Source organism: Macaca mulatta, chromosome 4 (genome assembly GCF_049350105.2).
Source record: "Macaca mulatta isolate MMU2019108-1 chromosome 4, T2T-MMU8v2.0, whole genome shotgun sequence".
NCBI lineage: Eukaryota > Metazoa > Chordata > Mammalia > Primates > Cercopithecidae > Macaca > Macaca mulatta.
The window spans coordinates 126,992,331-127,012,077 of NC_133409.1; the positions used below are offsets into that span (position 1 = coordinate 126,992,331).

At 34.6% G+C, this 19,747-nt stretch overlaps 1 non-coding gene across 1 annotated transcript; it reads right to left on the reverse strand.

Annotated features, from left to right (window-relative positions):
• Nucleotides 1-7,363: 7,363 nt before the first annotated feature.
• HCRTR2 (hypocretin receptor 2) lies at nt 7,364-12,361 on the reverse strand. The gene is made up of 2 exons (XR_013417032.1): nt 12,240-12,361; nt 7,364-10,453 (listed from the first exon to the last, which is right to left on the reverse strand). It is a non-coding gene; the product is annotated as a hypocretin receptor 2 (transcript).
• Nucleotides 12,362-19,747: the final 7,386 nt, after the last annotated feature.

Here is a 19,747-nt window from a genome sequence, read left to right on the forward strand (position 1 = left end):
TAAGCTCTGAGATCATCTGGTTGAATAATAAATACAACATGATTGGAAAAAGTGTCTCATTAAATAGGACGCTTTGATTTATACTAGCTAAAATCTTAGAGTGGGGGCATCAAATTGTACAAATATTGGTTGATGGTTTTATCGAGGTATAGCTATAAAAAAGTTATTTAATTAAAATATGTTATTTAAAGTTCTTTTTGATAGTAGTAACTAGAAGGCTGTTTCAGTGGTCTATTCTGGACACTCCTAGTAGCAGCATGACCTTGCAATATGTATGTAAAATATTAACTATTATTCTGTGCTCTGTAACAGGAAAAGAGATCCTAAATTCATCAGATTTAAACCTTGTAATAAACCAAAATTTTCAAATACTAAAAGGAGGAAAAAGAAAACTCATTAATGGTCACCCCATTGAAAAATCTTGTTAAGGGAACATCTTTACAGACTCTGGCCCTTAAGAAAGTACCGAACTTCTGAAGCAATGTAAATATTCGTACGGAGCAGGACTTACCCACACTCTCTGAGAAATAAAGAGCTAGGAAGATGGCTCCAGTTACCTGAACAAGTTGTATTCCAGGCTGTTCTTTGTTTGTTTGTTTGTTTTTATTATTATACTTTAAGTTCTAGGGTACATGTGCACAACGTGCAGGTTTGTTATGTATGTATAGATGTGCCATGTTGGTGTGCTGCACCCATTAACTCGTCATTTACATCAGGTATTTCTCCTAATGCTATCCCTCCCCACTCCCCCCCACCCCACAACAGGCCCTGGTGTGTGATGTTCCCCACCCTGTGTCCAAGTGTTCTCATTGTTCAATTCCCACGTGTGAGTGAGAACATGCAGAGTTTGGTTTTCGGTCCTTGAGATAGTTTACTCAGAATGATGGTTTCCAGCTTCATAATGTCCCTGCAAAGGACACAAACTCATCCTTTTTATGGCTGCATAGTATTCCATGGTGTATATGTGCTGCATTTTCTTAATCCAATCTATCATTGATGGACATTTGGGTTGGTTCCAAGTCTTTGCCCTTGTGAATAGTGCCACAATAAACATACGTGTGCATGTGTCTTTATAGGAGCATGATTTATAATCCTTTGGGTATATACCCAGTAATGGAATCACCAGGTCAAATGGTATTTCTAGTTCTAGATCCTTGAGGAATCGCCATACTGTCTTCCATAATAGTTGAAACTAGTTTACAGTCCCACCAACAGTGTAAAAATGTTCCTATTTCTCCACATCCTCTCCAGCACCTGTTGTTTCCTGACTTTTTAATGACCGTCATTCTAACTGGTGTGAGATGGTATCTCATTATGGTTTCGATTTGCATTTCTCTGATGGTGAGTGATGATGAGCATTTTTTCAGGATTGGTTTTGACCTGAATGTAAGTTGATCAGTGATAAGCATGAAAGAATCTCCTACAAGAATACATAAAATGTTGTTAACTTTTGAATCACAGATTACTGCAAATGGAATGAGGGAAGTATTTTCCTTTCTCAATCCTCTAATTCTATGATCTCACTCCATTCTGGTTATGTGCAAAGTAAGTTATAAGAAGAATGCAATTTAAGGACAAGAAGGTAGGAAAGCGATGAGTTCTTTCAGCAACAGGAATGTAACAATCATGAGGTAGCATTTGAAGATGAATATTCATAGTCTATTGGAAACAAAACAAAACAAGCAAACAAATGAAACATGGTTGATAGATACTTCCTTGTAATAATACATTCTAAAGGCCTAGACTACATTTTTGCATAAAGAAACCATGCTTTTAGAATTGATAGACTATACAGATGCAAAAAAATACACTTTGTAAAGAGAAATATAATTTTCTAATAAAAGTATTTTCATTAAATAAGTCAACTTTTGTTTGTCTGTTTGTGTGTGTGTGTGTGTGTGTGTGTTTCCTTTTTTTTTTTTTTTTTTTTTTTTTTTTTTTTGAGACGGAGTCTCTCTCTGTCGCCCAGGCTGGAGTGCAGTGGCCTGATCTCAGCTCACTGCAAGCTCCGCCTCCCGGGTTCACGCCATTCTCCTGCCTCAGCCTCCCGAGTAGCTGGGACTACAGGTGCCCGCCACCTCGCCCGGCTAGTTTTTTGTAGTTTTAGTAGAGACGGGGTTTCACTGTGTTCACCAGGATGGTCTCGATCTCCTGACCTCGTGATCCACCCGTCTCGGCCTCCCAAAGTGCTGGGATTACAGGCTTGAGCCACCGCGCCCGGCCGGTCTTTTTTTTTTTTTTTTTTTTTTTTTTTTTTGAGACAGAATCTTGCTTGTTGTCCAGGCTGGAGTGCAGTGGTGTAATCTCGGCTCACTGCAACCTCCGCCTCCCGGGTTCAAATGATTCTCCCACCTCAGCCTCTCAAGCAGCTGGGATTACAGATGTGCACAACCATGCCTTGCAATTTTTGTGTGTGTGTGTGTGTGTGTTTTTAGTAGAGGTGGGGTTTCACCATGTTGACCAGGTTGGTCTTGAACTCCTGACCTTAAGTGATCCACCTGCATTGGCCTTCCAAAGTGTTGGGATTATAGGCGGGAGCAACCACGCCTGACCAAATAAGCCAATTTTTAAACACCAAAATGTTTGACCGAGCACATGAAGAAAGTTTCTCTTAGAGAAGGAAAAAAATACAATATGATTAGTTCGATAATCAGATAAATATTTCTGCTGCCTTTTCAAGATGCCAGCGTACAGTAAGGTAAGTTCTGTTATTTTACCAGTTCTCAATGGAAGCAATAAAGCTACAGAATGTACGTAAAAAGTCCTTGCTGCAGATGCATTTAAAGTGGATACTTTCCAATTTTGGAAGATAAATTTAAAAATTATTAATAGCTAGTACATTTTAAAAAATGAGATTAACTTATTTCTGCCTCAAAATGTATCCAATTAAAAGCAAAGATTGGACAATAAGAAGTGTAGGTTTTAGAGGGTTTGAAAAATCAAATTAAGCAGATTTAAATGATTTTAAAAATAATTTGTAAATGATAAAATTATTTTTACGACAATTTCTGAAGCAGAAGAAAAACGAATGTGGGCTCATAATAGCAGAGATAGGGTATAAAAAGTGCTGTGGTTAGTGCCATGGCAGGCTTCCCATCTGGAGTATCAAGCATGCAATTCTGAACAGAACAGTGCCTGGCTCTGCTGGCCCAGCCACCTAACTCCATGAGGGCTTTGTACCTTTCTTCAACCATTTCTTTTCAGTTCTCTTCTAAGAGGGCAGGCTTTCTATTGTATGAAAACTGTCATGAATTTCATCAGGACAAATAGTAAGAATTTGTTTGGAGTAAATAGTATCTAGTCATTAGTGCAATTCTACCTGATCATCTTGCTTTTCTCTGAGTAGAGAAGGAAGGACGTCCAGGATGGCACTGATAGGCTGGGATAAAATAAAAGGGTAAAGAATCCAGTAGTCGCTTTGGGGTTGAGAAGGGAAGTTGTAGTGGGAAGAAATGTATAGGAGGAAAGGATGGAGAAGCAGTTGTTGGATTAACATAAAGTTTTGCATTTCAGTGGAGGATCTGTTGTTATAGGAGATAATAAGCACGCAGTGCAGCATGTGATCTGCTGTGCAAAACTGTGATAGTGGTTTGATGAAGAAATGTAGAAATAAAAGTCAGCCACATCAGAGAGACCAAGGAAGAGTTAAGCTGGATTCCTGGATGCATTACCCACATTGACCCAAGAGCTAGAGAGTATGACTTCAAGTCAGTTTCCAATGTGTATAAGTAAGGGGAGGAGAGCCCAAGAGGTTGAAAATGTCAGTAACAAAGAGAGATTTACCATGATAAATCCTCTTACATGTGCCAGGTTTTATTCATGAAAGAAAGAGTAGATGTCTGGGCATAAAATTGGTGAGCAAAAAGAATACTGGTGCTACCTGCCAGTTTGATGATGGTTAGAGATTAGGATTTGGTGTTCTCAAAGTATAGTTTAATTTTAGTAAAAGAAATATGTGCTTTGTAGACACTGAGAATATAAAGTGTTTTGTTCACATGGAAAGATAGTTCTGTAGACACATTGAAGCAATTGTGAGAAAATGAAGCAAAATGATGAATTGGGAAAAGAATTGTCATGCAGTTATTATTAATTCATTAATTGAAGAGATATTTATCAAACAACCTTTGCATGCCAGGCATTATTCTAGGGAACCAATGAAACAACAGCCAGCAACACTAATGAGAAGGCCTTCGACATCAAGGAACTTTATATTCTTAAGGATTATTGGCAATGAATTTCCAAGGAGATAGGCAGTTTACAGATCTCTCCTTTCCACTTGTCTCAAATTGTTATAACCGTATGAATGTTAGTTAAAAACAAACAAAAATAAAGAGAAAGAAAGAAAAAGAAAAATATATTCTTGAGGGAAAAAGCTCTCTAGAAAAGCGGAAATATAGAACCTGGATATTTGTAAAGCAGTGAGGAAAACTGGACACCAAGGAGTGAATTAAACGAAGAAGAGACATTAAAGAGCCGAGATATGAAACTAATATACATTGCAGGACATATTCGGACTAATTAACGGAATGTTGTATATGGAGAGACATACACAGACACACAGACACACACACATTTGCATTTAGAAATCATGTAAAAAATTTTGGATATATTGACGATACTCTAAAATTGCAATTTTCCCACTTTATAATGGATATGCTATATGATCTAGACTCAGCTTTATAGGCAAGTCCTTCACTTAGTCTACCAAAACCATATAAACAGAGCTTTTAAATCTATGCCCCTGTTTTAAGAAACATCGCTTTTCTGAAGATGTTCTCGTTATCTCATCTATAATAAGTAAGTTTCATGTTGCCATGCATTGTTGAGGATTTTTCCAGTTCCACAACATTTCGTTTTTACCATTCTTCCTCGGTAATTAAAATATTACCTTAAATATTTTGAAATTAATCAGAAATTGATCACCTAATAAACAACAGTTTAAAAAAAATAAGTATTATCTTTTTGCTATTGCTCAGGGCTTGGGCCTATGAAAAGTAACACAATAGCTGTTTTGTTTCTGAAGGTGTCACAAGCAGTACCTCCTCAGATATATCTCCCCTCCGACCTGCCATGGCCTTAACGTAAGATTCTCAAAACTGGGATTCCTTCTGGCTTGAGGCAAGAAGCTTAGCTGGGGCTTGAAAAGAGAGTTGTCACAGATTCAGAAGACCACTGATAAACATAAATGTTCAGGGAAGAAAATGAATGGGTTTTAAAAAAATGTAAAATTATGAAATTTTGGATATGCAAAAATTAATGTTTTACTTTTTCCTTCAGCTCTGCTTCATTTGTTCTCAAATTAGCTGCTTGCCTCTTGTTCATCTCATGAGACAACAAGAGCCTAGGCAATTGGATGGGGTTGGGCTAAAGGAAGGACCAGGAGTTGTATAGGACAAGGCATGCTGTGGAGGGAGGTCTGCTGATACTTAGCTTGGCGCTAAAACTGGTGGTGACATTACAAGTGAAGAGTGACAAAACAGTGAAAGGAGAACAAGAACAAAGAGGTGCTTCGAAAATTTTGCTACCCAACTTCTCATGCATGGCCATTGGCCTGGATAACAATGAAGATGCTGTGACCACTCTTCAGGGCTGGCTCCAGAAGGAAGAGGAGTGGCCAAGTAGCTAGTCTTTGCTAATGGATTACTTAGAGCAACACATTCTCACCACTGAATAACTTCTTTTTCTTGTAATTTCACCACAAAAAAGTTCACTTCCTCTTGAGACCCCTACTAAAATCACATTTTCCTAGGAGTCAAGTATTTACCTTGAAATGTTACTTTGGCTTCATTTTATGTAAAAGTTAGAATAAACAGTGCTGAATAAAAATTGATTTTTAAATTAATACTTAGTGTCTGATTCTGTATTTTCTCAGAATTATTTCAATAAAATTTGAAAAGCTGAAAATACACATTTTAAAATTTATCAGTGAACATAAAATAGTCCTAAATGTCTTCCACAAAATGGCGCAGAAAAAAATTAATTATGTAAATGTCACTTACTAGTCTGATAATAAATAGAAAATCATGAGTTCATCATTTCATCTCAATGTAGACTAAATCTCTCAACTCAGATAAAAGCTCCAAAAGTTAATGCTGTATTTATCTGGTTTTCATAACTTTTATGAAATATTTCTGTACCAGTGTTAACCTTCTTTGTTATAGTACCTGCTCTTAAAAACAACATTAAAAACCTTTTATATCATGATTATCCTTGGTTATATAAACCTATTGGAAAAAATGTTTTGATCATTAGGTACTGCACCAGAGGGCTTAATTCAATCCTTAACTGCAGAGATTTGACATTAACTATGAGTGAATACACAACTCATCTAATCAACAACAACAAGATTTTTCATACAATAGAGAGGGCAGTGTAAATGTGATTATAGAATTCTCAATATAGCTTTTACTTAAAAACTACATAATGCACATCCTTTACAGCAGTAAGTGTGTAATCACATTGGATTTGATAAGAAATTTCTTCATGAAGACACAGTACAATCAGGCATAAAGAATTTCAAGATATAAGATAATTGTTAAACACCTGACATAATGTTACACACATGAAATACAATAATTATAGAAATACATTTCATGAAAAACATAAAAGACATTTAACTCCAAAGATTATAAAGAAAACTTAAGAGAATAAAAATACGTGGCAAGTGGAGGGGGTTGGTGCACCCTCGTTAGTAGCAGTAGTTGTGTAGAAAACAATTCCCTTTGAACTTTGGGAAATAATAGTGTTTTCATGCCTTTGTACTTTAGTTTTTGTAGTACGTAAGGTAATAGAGTAGACTTTTACAATATTTTCTCTATATATTGTCTCTAAAAAATCTATTTTTTGCTTCATGCAGTTTGAAAACTAATTGAATAAAACTTAGTGGAATTTACTTTTTTTGACTTGTAACTTGTAGAAAGTAGAAAAGGCATTTGTTGTAAAACTGACACTGAAAAGCTTTCTAAATTGTAATGACTAGCGAAATTTTTTTTGAAATGCAGTTGATGGCTATTGCAATTTACATCAAGTGCATTCTATTATTACACTAGTATTAAAATAATAGCCCTCCTCACAAATTGGGTCCATAAACAGTTTTGGGGTTTTTTGCCATTCTGATATTTCAGGTTTAAGCGTAGCCAGACTAAATGTTAGAAACATATTTACTTTAATCTTCATTAAAACAATGTGTCTTAGGAGTGAAATTCAATATCATTTTGTCTGCTACTTGCAATTAACTCATCAATAATTTATAACAGGTGTTTAATATCCTATAAATTCTCCAAGCTTTGGAAATTCAGAAGTAAATTTCCTCACAAACTGGGAGTAATCTTTAGCCAACAATAAATAAATTCAAGTATGAAGGTTTTTGTGGTTTTATAGAAATTCAGAAATAACAAAGTTAAAATGGATTCAATGTTAGATAAATTTATATCATCCCTATTGATAAAAGCTCAATGACATTGACAACTTACATTAAATCTTTGAAATATAGCAAAAAAAGAGAGAGATACATATTTAAGGTATAGCATAAAACACTCCCAACACATTCCTTTCAAAAGATGTCTTTGCATTTGTGTCACTAGCAAATAATGAGGTAAACAGTTGACTCTTTGTTTCATAAGATTGGCAGGGTTTGGGAACACCTGTTTCTTTACCATTTGTCCTATTAAGGTAACCATACTAAATCCAGACCTCTTAGAAAGATTCCTGGATTCACATGTTGAGTGCTATGTACATGGTCTATTACATTCCCAGAGTTTAAGTACTGGTTTTATTTTATTTTATATCTCTTTCCATGAAATTATCATTCTTAGAAACTATCTGCCTCTGCAAAACAAACTTTAGTAAGTATAAATAAGATAGGGATTTTAAAGTTTTACTTAAAAACTCAAGTCATCCAGGTGGACGTAAAGCACACAGGTGCCTTAAAACCAGTCTTTCACACTGCACTTATCAATAGCGATTGTTTTGTAAACTGTAATTTTTTAATAAGATGACATGAGTGAGAGTCAACATTGATACTCAGCTTCTTCTTTCAGACATCCAGCCACACTGACCGTAGCGATGATGGTGGCCCCTGTTGTAGACACCTGTGCAGTAAAAGACTATTTCACACAGGCTGATAAACTTATGTCAGATGGTATCACTTAAAGCAGTGGGATCTCAAATCTTAAAGTGCTTCAGAATCACCTGTAGGGCTTAACACACAGCTTCCGGGCTATCACTCCTAAAGTTTCTGGTTAAGTAGGTGTGGGATAGGGTGGAAATTAGCATGTCCAGTAAGTTCCCAGATGATGCTGATGCTGACGGTATAGAAACCACATTTTGAGAATCACTGATTTAGAGCAAAGGAATTCTGACTTCCCATCCGTCACATAACTGCTGCTCTCTGAGTCAGTTTTTTCCTTTCTCTCCCCCTTTCCCTCCCAATCTCTCTCCCTTTTCTCTCTTTTAAATTATAAATAGGTATATTTGGGTCTAAGGAATTTACTCTTCCTCTGAGCTATTACTTGACTATTAAGGCATATTATCAACATTATTTGAAGTTATCCTCAAACTTTTTAAAGTGCTATCATCACAATCCAAAAATTACAACTCTCCTTTCATGCAGCATAAATAAGAAAAGAAGTTCCGAAATATACAAAGGGGAGAAAGGAGAGAGTTAAAATACTTTGCTTTCACTGATATAGTGCTTATATTTTACAACATGATTTCAATAAACCTTGTATAAGAAGATAGTTTTTGCTTTGAGTCATAAAAGGCACAAGGTAACAGAATCCCAAATTCCAAGATTTGAAAACAAATTGTGGATAATTAGGCTGTATTACTTTTCTCTGAGAGTAATGGAAAATGAAAAAAAAAACCAAAAATTAATTTTCCATGAAAGTTTTTCTTAAACACTGTGCCCCATATCTTTTGTTTCAATACAATCAGAACACCTGTTACGATAATATGAGATGAAAATCATCTTTCATAAACACTTACTTTTAATTTTCAAGTAAATATTTGAATCAGAAGAATTTTTCAGGGGAATAAGTTTGAATATTCAGTGCTTTGACCCCTAAACCTTACATTTTCTACAAAATATACGATAGTCTATTCATTTATGTGTGAGTTAAGAGCAAGCCCCTCTGTTTTTTAACCACCTGGTACTCAGCCTCAGGCCCAGATGGAATCCACTGACATCAACTGTCATTGTAAGTAAATTGAAAAAAAAAAAAATGCCACTGTGCTACAAACTTTCTGGTGAAGACCACTGTCCTTGGTAGCTTCACTGCTCTGCCATGACCAAGAATTGTCCCCCAGATTGTTTGCTGCCTTGCACTCTGTCAACATGTCTCCCTCACTAGACTGAAGCTCTTTTGTAGGCATGTTTGCATTGACCCCACCTCATTCCCTAGCACCTAGCACAGTGGTGCATTTTTTATTTAATCCAGCAAGGCTGACTGTGTCATTTTTTTGTTTTTGTTGTTAAAATAACATAATGATGTGATTTAGCTTATTCTTAAATGTTAAAGTCTTTCATTAGAGATGGAAATTATGTTAAAACTTTTACTGTAATAGAGTCTTACTGGCCATATATTGAGACAAGAAATGTTAGTAATGGTCAATTTGCAAACCTGAGAAAATTGTGTAAATGAGTGAGTATATAGTTTTGTAAGACAGTTTTGAATTACCTAACACAATATGCTATTTTATATATAAATATTTTCTCAGATATCACATTATAACAACAGTCTTGTGATTTTTTTCAGGAAAAAAAACTATTAAGTCAACTAACATGTCTATTGTTAATTCAGAATTAGTAATTGCTACTTCTTTTAGTAGCAAAAAAAAATCATTGGATAGATTCTCGTAATTTTTAGGAACCATTTGAATGTGAGAGATTAAAATAACAAGGGATTATAAAAAGAATTAGAAATGTTTAAACATTTAATTAACACACATTATAATACACGAAACTAAAAGTGAAATAGCCTGAAATAAGTTCAGTTGAAAGTTAAACTTCTAACATATTTAAATCAAAAGTTGAGAAATCATTTTAAACTGACTTTTTTTTTATTTCCAAAGAGCAATAGATAAAAAAAAAAAAAAAAAAAAAAAAAAAAAAAAGATCCACAAGTAATTTTAGCTTCACATCAATAGGATAATAAAATTTTTGTTCCCAGTGATTTTAAAAAGGATAGTTTTACTCAGGTATCCTTGTCATATGAACCAATATTCTACCAGTTTTGAAGTGGTCCTGCTCCATTGGCTGCTGGAAGTGTGCTTATGCTAGTGAGCACGACTTGCTCGGAAAGTTTTGATATGTTATCAAAGTTGCTGATCTGAGTGGTCAAGGACTTCCGGCTCTCTGTGCTAGTTCGTCCCCTGGTGAGCCGATCCTCCTGGCGATGGTGAACTCCAAGGCAACAGCAAGAAAATGCAGCTTTAAATTCCTCTCGAAATTTTCCTGGCAAACAGAGAGAATGAAAGGAAAAGGAATTATGCATAAATGCTTCAACAAGTTGTGAATAGGGTACAACTGAGTTGCTCCCTTGAGCCAAACTAACAATGAGGTGTAATATTTTGCAAAGATGGGGAAAATAGAAAAAGGAAATTGAGTTTATTGGAAGCTTGGTAGACTCTTGAAACAATGAAGTATTTTCATAAAATAATGAGGCTGCCTTTCATGTATGGTGCTTGGAATTTATTTCATTCCTTTATAGTCAAACCTCATATACTTACACATATTGGTATATTTTATCTAAATAACTATACCGGAAGTGATCATCAGTAGAAGAATGCTCAGAGATATTTAATAATTAAACACAGTGAAACTTATGTCATACAAAGCCAAAATTATACAAAAATTACTCCTGCATTTTACTCTAAATAACTGATATTGAAACAATTAAATCCACAAAATACTTAGAAAAATTCACTCAAATATCCAGAAAATTTCCAGTTTCATAATCTATGTAAGAAAGAACAAAGACTGAAGGGGGAAAACTACTGTAGAAGGTATTCCTTGTCTTTAAATTATGGAGGAGACATTGGAGAACTATGTGAATGAATCAGTCACTTTTATTAGTGTGAATGGCAGTATTGGGAATCATTTCTTCTCTCTTAGCCTCAGCTACCCACTGAGTTATCAGTGATTAAATGAGAAGATGAATGTTCACGGGCCCAGCACAATAGCAGTCACATAATGAGTTATCAGTGATTATCAGTTGCCTCCTCTAACTCACTTTTATCCTCCATACTAGGACTTTGACTTGGTTCTGTGACTTCTGCTTCAAACACTTCTCATTACAACTTCCTTATAGCCTTTACCTGCTTACTGCGAGGTTCAGAGCTTTAGTCATTGTGCTAGATTTTTTAAAAACATAGAACAAAATTGTTTCTCAACAATCTAATTGGTTGCCTTTTTTTTTCAACCTATGCAACCAGAAGGCCAAAGATCAAGTTGGAAGATGCACATGCTTTAGTAAACATGCCACAAAATGAATTTCTGTTCTTCCATATAAAATCATCATGCAGTTGAAGATAGAAATAACAAAGAAATCGCCAATAAATTGGAGAGTAAGGCAATGTAAAAATGTAGCTAATTCAAACACAATTCTAAAAGTCAGTCAGGCAAAATGTGAGTAAACAATAGTGATTTAAATGATTTTTATAATTATATTGATTCCATAAACAGATATAAATTGTATAAGTTACACATATATCTATGTGTGTATCATTTAACTTATGTGTTATTTTGGAGTACTACTACTTTTGGTAGTTAGTGGGAAATATTGAGATAAATCCAAGAGATGATACACACAAGAGAAACGTTAATATAGCAAAATATCTAAAAGTGAATAGGTCCCAATTCTGTCTCAATTAGGGTACACATTTTGGCAAAGGAATAATATAGCAAGGCAAAACAGAACAAAGTATTTTATATTTTTGTAAATCAAGAGTTTAAAGTATGTCATGTAAGATTTTGTGTTATTGATTTCTCAGAATGTTTACTTTTCTATTATAACATTTCTTATAAGTTTTACATGGAAAAAAATCACTTAGTTCTTTTTCTCTGATGAGTCCAGTAACAAATATGTTGCCTCGAAAAAGAAGAAACTCAAGACAAATCAGGTCAGGGACAAAGAAAAATCTCACATAGCAACTAAACTCTTCATGTAATTGAAGAGTGTTCATTGATTTCTCATCCTTGGTTAGAACTGTGGCTTATGGAAGAAAAGTTGAAAACTCACCACTGAGAAAATTATAAATAATTGGATTCGCAGCACTATTGGCATATACAAGCCAGTGTGAAAAGGTAAACCAGGCATACACAGTCTCTCTGTCGTCGGTGTGGGTAAACATCCCAAATACTCTGCAGGAAAAGAAACAACAGAAAAGTATCTTTTAAATAATTAAATTCAAAGGTGAATGAGGCTATTGGTAGAGGTTGGTCTGACCCCCGTCCTCCTCGGTTGCCGGAATTGACCACAGATTGGTTTCTGACCCTATAATTGGTTTAGAATAACTTCAGTGCCTGAACAGAACCTCCAGAGCATAATCAATAAATCAAAAGCCAAATCAGGTCAGAGAAGGGTCTCTCCCTTTCACAAATAGCAGTTGCAGTATTTCTTGTAAATAAGAATACAGAAGTTGAATATATATCTTCTTTATTTCATTTTCTTTCTACATACAATTGAATAATGTTGTATTAATATTCCATTATATGTATCATTTAAAAATCACTCCTAAATGATAGTCTTCAAGTACTTTTTCCTACTTTCATTTATGTATTGATCAAAGTATCATATGCCTTCAACTCCAGTCTTCCTGGACTATCTGAAACTTGCCTTCTGGGACTCCTTAATACCCAGAGAAGAAACAGTTCTCAATGGGCAGAATTTTGGTAATTTTTAAAAATTAATGAGTGTTAATTTTTCATGTATTATTTTAAACTTTAAAAAATGTTTTATTATGCTATCCTTAAAGACGATTTAAAAATTTCCTCCATACTTAGAAATATTCCATCTATTAAATTCTAATCGCTAACCTACAACAGATAACTTACAGCTACTCCATAAGATTATAGGTCAAAAAACATATATATTTCCTGCTAAAGTCTCCATCTTTGTATCTGTGTGTGTGTGTGTGTGTGTGTGTGTGTGTGTGTGTTTTACAACAAGAAGGCATGATAACAATGCATTTCTGGTATAAGATTATTCTCTAAAAAGTACTAGAGTTTTACAAAAATATTACATAGAGTGAAACAATATGGACAACAGAAATTTGTACTATGTTATGACCCTTTACCTCAAAATGTCTTTGAAATCTTGGACAAATCTGAACTGTTGTAAAGAAATTGGTTTTGACTAATCCGGCAAAAAGTTAAGTTTTAAGGAGAAGAAGCTAGGAATGGTTTTTGTGGGAGAAAGAAAAAACAAATTTCATATGCAAGGACAAACAAATATATAAGCATTTGAAAAAAAATGTGTGTGGTAACAAGAAAAACAATCTTCAAGTTCTTGTTTTCAAAAGTTTTTATGTTGTGGAAAAGAGTAGAATGCCCAAAAACTTGAAATATTTTGAATTTAACATGGCCTTGCTCCTTTGACAGTTATTTGTTTTCCTTGGAAAGGAAGGGATTTGAGTCGGAAGAATAAGACAAATATTATTGACAAAAAAGTATTTGGAAATAAAAGGAAAGAGCAAGTTCTGAGATACAGGAAATCCAAATACGGAACCCAGAGAGAGGTAAATCCAATTTTCATTGAATTTAGACTGAAAGAAGATTAAAAAGAGAAAGAATAAAACCCATCTAGTAACATGTTTATAAAGTTCTTAAAAGCAGAAGACAGTATCTAGAGGTGGCCATAATAAATTTATATTAAATTCTTGTTAGCAAAAAAATGATGATAATAATAAGAGGCGAAGCACAAAAAGATATGGAGGGCAAAATAATTTCTATTTTGTGAGCTGGCATATGTTTGAAGGACCCAGGCCACAAAAAAATCATATATCTTTAAGGCTGTGACTGTAGTAAGTAGTATTGCTGAACAAACGTTTATTCTCCATTTATTCTCCATTGAAAAAGCCATTAAACAATCAAAAACAGGGGCCAAAGAGAATGAGAACCCATTGCAGCTGGTTATACCACCTTTCTTCTGACTCCAGCCAAAGCTGCTGCTCTTCAGAGTTCCCAGCTGTGAGGAATATGATATTGATTCTGAATCAGGGAAAAGTGAGAGGAGCAATTCTAGCTTAAGTTCGAAGCCTGCTGTAAACAGAATTGGTATTGCCTTGGGACCAGTCTATGTGGAACAGTTTTGATAATTCCCAATAAAGTTAGCTGGCCATGAAGTTTAGTGTGTACCGCTGCCTCTGCATCTGCTGTTCATGTCATGGGTCAATATTTTTAACTTAATAGTTGTGCCTGCAGTGTAACAAATAACACACTTTCCCTCACTGATTTTTATTAATATTTGTTCTGAGCTTGATTCAGTGACTTCAGGAAATGAATTCTTCTGTTTAGACATTCGACATACATATCTGCCTTGATTGCTTTTTTTTTTTAAATTGCTCACCAATGCACTTCTAAGTATAATTAGAAAACTAACGTAAGATTCTTATCTCTTTTTATCCTTAAGAGAGAATGCTCTCACAATTGCCTATGTTTTTGAAAACGAAGTTTTGAAAAACTCATTTGTTCTCATCAAGAAAGAACTGCAAGCTGTAAATTAGTTGTTACGCATTAGAACTTTGTCTGCATCTAAGGTTTAGCAACTAGCTTGAAGAGATTGGAGAAACATCTGTTTTATGTCTGCCGTGCAACTGAGAATACGCATGGACAAAAGCACATGTCTGAGCACTCTTAAAGGCTGTTCGCCTTACCTGCTGGTAACAACATAACTGAGTCATCTGGCCTGACAAGGTATCTAGGCAGAAAGTTTAGGTTTTTCTCTGGCTAGTAAAAAAAAATGTTAATTAAGAATCAAGAAATGGCAGGCTATTTCATTTTCAAATAACAGGTAAGTTTTACCTCTTTAGCACATTGAGGATGCTAATTGGTAGATAGCAAATTGCAAATACCAAAAGCACAACCATCAACATCCGGGCTGTTTTCCTTCTGGCTCGGATCTGCTTTATTTCAGCCGCCACAGCGCTTATTCGGGACTTTGTCGGCTGTCCTGGCCCTCGAGGCTGTGAAACAGGCTGCAGGGGCTTCCATTTTCTCTGAACTACAGACGATGTTCCAGGAATCTGAAAGGAGAGGAGACAGACCCTTATTGCAATTTGACTTAGGATAAGTTCCACTTTGGGGAAATAATTAGAAAACACAGTCAGGAAAGGCTTCCAGACGCCTGAGGTGTGGGAGGTTTGAGCGCCTGTTTCTCCGGAGCATTTGCTGAGCTTAGTATGTGCTTGGCATTAATTCAGTCGAATGCCAAATAGGAGTTTGGGTGGGAAAAAAAGTTAAAACATCAAAATTTTGTCGATGTTTAAAGAAAGCTGCAAGTGGAAAAGATATTTCCTTGTAAAAAGAACAAAGCCTGGGAAAGGAGAATGATAAAGGGATGACAGCCATATTATCTTGTTAGGAATTTTTGTTCAGCTCAGATACCAAAGTATAAAGCAAAGGAAAAACCCAGCAAGTAACGCCAAGCAACCTGTATGGATTTTTCACGCATCAATACTGCCATCTGCTGCCAGACAGCGAGATAGGACTTAACTACCTATAACTTTTTAGGTTTTCTGCTTCTCAAGTTCGGACAAAGCAAACTTTTTGAATGAAAGGATATTTTTAAAAATCAAGTATTTTTTGTCGTTCACTATTTGTAGTTATGGAATTGTTTGAAATCAATTTTGTGGTCCAGCCCTTTAAAATGCACACAAAACCATTGAGGATTTTTGTGATCTTACATTAATATTTCAAATAGCTGGAATTTGTAACAATAATTACACAATTTGTACTTTTTCCATTCCTTTTTCTTTTCAGAGTTATTTGATAATAGCAGGGAGTCCCTCCAAGTATATTTTCTTAATTGTAAGCTCATGAAGATTGATAGGGTTTAGTGAACAGAACAATAAAATTCAGCATGCATAATTTTTTAAAGAGGAAAACGTGCCAACAAGCACAAGAAAAGGCCACCTTAGTTCTAATAAGATTATTCAGCTTTGGTTTTTGTTTCTGTGCTGCAAAACAGTACTGACCAATGTGTCCCTGTGGCCTCTCAGAATAGATGTTCAATGGATTTTATTGCTTTTTACACCACAAGATCGAAGTCTGTTCGATAATCTTTGAGAACAGAATTTTACTTATAAGTCCACACAGATAAATTAATATGACATTTCCTTTGACCATCTTCTCTCTTGAAGAGGCAAATGATGTTAACAAAAACCTGCCCTTAAATGGAAAATATCGGATAAATTATTTGTCTTCTCACTCTGTATGTCTTGTCGTGTAGACAACCCTTTTTACATAGTAGTGGTTCAACTCAATCTTTTAACCCATTAGTTGGGGAGAGATGGGAACTTTCTCTTCTGTGACTCTCATTTTAAATAGCAATTTTTAAAAAATAACTGATGAGAATGAGCAACGGATGCTGGAAAGTTCCAGGAGACTTCGATCATGAAAAGCCTGTATGTGTCTGCTAAATGATCCTGAATTGTTTTCTAAATGATCTCTGAAAGATCAATTAAACTTTAGTGATTCTATCACTAACTGTTCCCCTGAAGAAGAGAATCAGCATTCGCATCTGATGACTTCTGCAACCATTAGAAACAGTTCTCGATCACCTGAGGTTGGGAGTTCAAGATCAGCCTGACCAACATGGAGAAACCCCATCTCTAGTAAAAATACAAAATTAGCTGGGCATGGTGGTGCATGCCTGTAATCCCAGCTACTCGGAGGCTGAGGCAGGAGAATCACTTGAACCCAGGAGGCGGAAGTTGCAATAAGCTGATGAGATCACACAATTATACTCCAGCCTGAGTAACAACAGCAAAACTTCATCTCAAAAAAAAAAAAAAAAAAAAAGAGTTTTTCATAAAGAGAAACAGCTGTGGTCCCTGACATCAGGAAAAAAATGTAGTGATGCCCTTTTTAACAATCATCTAAATAAGGATAGAAGATGCTGAATCCTGCACTCATTTTGAGGACACATAAATTTCTCCATTGATAAGCTGTCTAGAGACATTGAGAATCCAGAGAAACTCAGTATAAAATTCAGAGGAATATCTGACATTACTGAGCTCCAGGAACTATGCATTAGTAATCCCGGTACATTATTGTAAATCTCATAATTTCAATCAAGCAGGCACTGAGAAGGATTAAGTAGAATACATGCACCCCACTTTTACTTCATGATTATAAATAAACTTTATAAATAATATTTAACACAAAAATATACCCTGAAAAATGTATTATCACAGTTATGAATTGGAAATAGCATGTACATGATGGACCTTAAAACCTACTCTGACTTAAAAAGTGTTTGTGACCAGGATAAAGTTATGAGGAAGGGGCACACATGCTACAAACATTAAAAATATCATGAATAAACAATGAATTTGCCAACTTACATGAAATGGACAAAGCCCTTGAAAGACAAAGGTGACCAAAACTGACACTGTACTTACAAACCTTGCTACAAAAAAATCTCCAGGCCCAGATAGGTCCATTAATGAATTCAATCAAACAGTAAAGGATAAGTAATGCCAATCTTGTTGAGACTTTTAATGAAATGTACAGAAAATATAATATTTTTCAACAAATTTCATGACGGCACATTTATCTTAACAATCAAAGATAACAAAAGACAGCTAACAACTAAATATCCTTCATGAATAGAGATAGAAAGCACTTTATAAATATGTTATCAAATCAAAGCCTGCAATATATAAATAGGATAATACCTTTTGCTCAATCAGATTTATTCTAGCAATGCAGTGTTGGCTTACCACTCAAAAAATCAAGTCTTCTGTCACCACTTGTACTCAACATTGTACTGGACTTTGAGCCAATACAAGAAGAAGAGAAAAATAAATAAATAAATAAATAAATACATAAATAAATAAAATGCATACAGATTGGTTCTATTGAAAAGAAATTATTGCTTACAAAGATCATCCTAAAGAATCTACAAAAAACCCACTAGAACTTATAAAAGAATTTAGCAAAAGGAGCAGGACACTAAATCAATAAACAAAAAAAAAAATTATACTTCTATATACTAGCAATAAATGGAAAATAAAATTTTAAAGGTTTCAATATCAAAAGAATGTGTTTTAGGCACACATTTCATAAAATATATATAAGTATATATTTAATATATATAAATATATATAAGTATATTAAATATTTAAGTATATATTTTATTTTATTAAATATATACTTACAGATATTTAATAAAATATATATTTTATTTTATTAAATATATATGTGTACATATGTGTGTATATATTTAATAAAATTTTATAAAATATATATATACTGAAAATGATGAAACATTGCAGAGATATAATAAAGAACTCCTAAATAAATAGATTCATTGTGTTCATGCATTAAAAGGCTTAGTCTTGTTAATATGGCAATTCTCCCCAAATTGATCTATAGATTTAATGCAATTAATCACATTCAATACCACAACAGTCTTTTTTGTAGAAATGAAAGTACTGATTTTAATTTTTTATGAAAGTGCAAAAGGCCTGGAATAGCCAAAAGGTGGCCATGAGTGAGAAAAAGATGACAAACGGAAATAAGACAAGAATTTTATCTGGGAGGAGGAGGAACAAAGAGTTAAGTTTGTGGCTGGATGAGTCTGAGAGTTTGGATGATGATTTTTCTTAATGCATAGCAAATGCCTGCACCATTTGCTAAGTGCTAAGAAACTTGTAGGACAGGTCTCCTTTCTCCTTACCCTATTCTGTAACCCATTACCCATTTCATCATAATGGAGTACAACAGATATTTGGTAGGCACTGGCTGTCTTATATGCAGCAATAATCTCCTTACATTTCCCTATTCAGCAGGGACCGTGAAAATTTTTCTTGCCCCTTACATTCCCCACCATATGAAGATGACTGTGTTCCAACTCCGAGGGAGTTTTTCACATTAAATTCCATGACTTCCTGACACTTTTTGTTTACCTCGGTACTGCTCTGATAAAAATTAAGATTTGCAGGCTAAATTTTTATAATGAGGGCTATAATTTTATTTGTTGCTTTTCTTACCATCATTCTCACTATGAATAGCTCCACTTTCAGAGTGTACAGATGGCCCTTATCAACTGCAATACCTGATCTTCTCACTATGCCTCCTGCCCCTTGGCCAACTCCAGATCTGTTGTCTCGCAACATTATTCTGTCACACAGCCTATGACTTCTTCTTTGCAAAAAAAAAAAAAAAGGTTTTCCCTCTGCTCTCTGGGACTTGATATATGGTTTCATGAAATAGGTTCTCTCATTTTTTGCACGCCTATGGACCATTTTAAAGTCCATAGAAGTACAGAAAAAAACTTTAGTCAGAAAGTACAGAAAAAACAACCTGGGGATAGTTCCTATTATAGTCTTTCATTACATTAACATATCAAGTTGTGTGTTTAACCTTTTTTGCTTCCCTGTGGTTTCAGCAGCAGAATTTTCTTTAAAAAAACAACAACAAAAAAAAAACTTCCGTTTTTAAAATTTTAAAATATCCATAATTTTGGTTCTTTCTTTTTTTTTTTTTTTAGGAAAAGACATTTTATTGAGATATAATTCACAT